Consider the following 3,320-nt stretch of genomic DNA (forward strand, 5'->3'; position numbering starts at 1 on the left):
TCTTTCATAATCCCTATGGTTTCAGAGATATGAACATTTGTTTGAAATGGGAGGACATCATTTGATTCTATCAAAAGGTTTAGGCACCACCCATTGGACGTTACAGTGCAAACTTCCTGAGCTTCACTGGAGTGGAAATGAGCATGTCATCTAAATACGGAAACACTCGGAATCCCTGCAATCTGAAGTGAGCTGCTACTACTGCCATACATTTGGTGAACAACCTGAAGACTGTGGTGATGCCAAGGGCTGAACACCGAATTGATAATGACTGGCTCTTAGCTGGAAATGAAGAAAACTTAGGGATTGCTTTTTCATTTTGTTACGGTAATATGCATCCTGTAGATCTAGTGAGCATATCCAATCTTCCTTCTCCAAAAATGGAAGAATGGACTGTACTGTGACCATCAGTAATGTTGCTTGCCGAACCGACTTGTTCAGCACACTTAAATCCAAAACTGGTCTCCAGTCCTCTGTCTTTTTTGGGACTGAAAAGAATCTTGAGAAAGTTCTGGACACTATTTTGTCTGATGGGACTACCTGGATGACTCTTTTTTTCTAACAGTTTTTGTATTTGAAGAACTTCGTGTTCCCTCTGATTGGGTGGAACATCGGGGATTTTCCTGCATACTGGAGGAAGAAAGGAAATGGGTATGGTATAACCTCTGAAAATGATTCTGTGCACCCAAATACCTGAACAGATTTGTATCCAGGCTTTAAGGTGGGGGGATAAACATTCCCCAACTGCCTCCAGAGGAAGACAATCAGGCCTCCTTTCAGGAGCGCTTAAAGGATTTGCAAGAGAACGAATCTCTGAAACCCTTGTTCTACAGGCCATCTCTGCCACATGGGATGCGTCTTCCATTAAAGTTTCCCCCTCTATCCCTGGGGGAACTCCCTCCATGTGTGTCCTGAAAAAGCTCTTGGGACTTCTTGAATCACATTTTCCCCACTGCTTCTATGATTTCTAGAGAATGGTCATTGAGGAGTGGAAAAATGTATGCCCACAGCAGAAAGGGTGTTTCCATCTTTCTCACCTGCATAACGTGCCTTAAACATTTGGGCTGAAGAAAGAAGATCCGTCAAAAGGTGCATTAATGAATGAAGACTTGAATGGCTCCACAAAATCACACAGGTGCATCCAGGCCACTCTCCTAATTGCAATGCCTGAACCCGCTGCTCTGATCATCTCTTTGGTTGCATGAGCAATGAGTCTCATGGATGAGTTTGATACAGACTGTAAGGTAGCCAACTGGGATGTAACTCTTTCTTGGACCTCCCCAGAGATTGCTCCTGACAGGGTATCTGATAACTCCTTGATTAGATCCCTTTACAGTCTGGTATAGTGTGCCAAAAAGTTCAAGGACCTTAGTGCAAAGGTTGATGATGCATAGACTCATTTCCCAAATCTATCTATTGACTGAGACTCTCTGTTAGGTGGATGGATAGAGGAACTCTCTTTGGCTAGTACCTTTTAGTTGCGGCTGCTATGACCATGATATCAACAGCTAAACCTTTAGACCAAAATTGCTTATCTTCATGGGTGGTTAAAATGTTGTCAGGTCTCCTGGGGAAAGGCTCATTGGTGTCAGGGGTTTTCCATGCCCACTGAGAGATCAATTCAATGAGCTCATCAGTGGACAGAGTCACCCAAGAGGTAGACAGGTGAGTGCCAAAAGTCTGCAGGTACACAGACTCCTTGGAGGAGGGATTTTGAGTCTCTCAATCACCCCTTTGCTTCAGAATCTCCAGGATGTCTCCAAATGAGACATCATCCAGGGGTCACCTTGGGGAACCTTCCCCTTCATCAAAGTCAGTGTTGTTGGTGATTGATTTCTCTGGGGAATTCAAATACTTCTTCTTGCAGTTTTACTTCTTATGAATCTCCTCAGTGGGATCATCTGGGGAGGTATCAGAAGAAAAGGGAATTCTCTTTTGGGAATCCTGCAGTCTCAACACCCACTGACTGCTGTAGTCAAGGCTCTCTCCATAGACTCAAAAAGCTGGCCCATCCAAAGAGGGAAGAGAACCCGGAACTGAGAAAGAATGCCTTGGAGCCATGGTCACTCCCTGCTCTGAGGAGATACCTCCAGAGACTGAAGCTGGAGCCAAACTGATCCATGTCAAGGCCCCATGGTGCAGAGAAGGCACCTCACAGTCAACAGGACAGATACAGCTCTGAGAGGTCTCTAGTTCTGACTGAACTGAAGAGCTCAGAGCAAGAGATAGTTCTGTAGATAAGGATATCTTCGGTTCTGATATAGTTGGTGTTGGGCAGCTTGGAGCCGAGGGCTCTGAAGTTTTAGCAGAAGTCAGAGGAGGAAGTGTCAGCAGTGTATAAGAAGACTTGGATCCTAGACCCATAGGGGCTGAAGTGGACCCTGTCAATCCTCTTGCTCAGAGAATCTTATTCACCAGTCTTTCCATGTCATCCTTGGTCGGGCTTTTAGTGGAAAAGAGGGAAATGATGGAGGTCAATTTGGGTCTTTTCAGAAAGAGTGAAGGCAACCTTTCTGGAAAGGGAAAAAAGGAAGGGGAATAGGATGTTTTAGATGGAGTAATCTTGGAGAAATCCTTCTATTGTTTGCTCAGGACTGATGTGGTAGGCACCGAGAGAGATTCCTGCACTGATATCTTCGGTGCTGATGAGACATCAGTTTTCTGTAACATAATCGCTGGTGCCAAACACTGATTCAGATACAAATGACTTGGCTCTGTGGAGTCCTTTGGAACTGAGGACTGAGGTAAAATGTCTATTGGCTCCATGGAAATTGGAGGAACTGAAGACTTAGGCTTCTTGGAAGTCTGCGCTGATGGGGGTGTAGGCACTGATAAACACCTCTTTTTTGCCTTTTCCGAAGGTCTGGAGGAAGAAGATGAAGAGGGAAAAGACATATCAGTTTTGTTTTTAAATATCTGTGATCCAGATTTGGCCTCACTGAAAGCAGATGGTAGAAGCCCTTTAAGGATTAACTTGTTCTTCCTACCCACTAAGGCCCTATGACTGAATGAGTTACAGATGGAGCAGTGCTCCTAGAGATGGAGGGGCCCCAAACAGTATACACACAGTAAATGTGCATTGGAAAAAAGGGATTTTATGTCCACATTTCTGGCATCTCTTAAAGCCAGAAGGGGCTTTAGGTTTATCAGCCATAGCTACAATTAAAACCTGGTACAAAGCAGGTACACACACACACACACACACACACACACACACACACACACACACACACACACACACACACACACACACACTTACTTATAGGGAAGAAGTCTCACACAACAACAGAAATAACTAAGTCTTAAACCAAAAAAAAAAA

This window comes from Protopterus annectens, chromosome 15.part0, assembly GCF_019279795.1.
Source record: "Protopterus annectens isolate FY-2018-M chromosome 15.part0, PAN1.0, whole genome shotgun sequence".
Taxonomy (NCBI): domain Eukaryota; kingdom Metazoa; phylum Chordata; order Ceratodontiformes; family Protopteridae; genus Protopterus; species Protopterus annectens.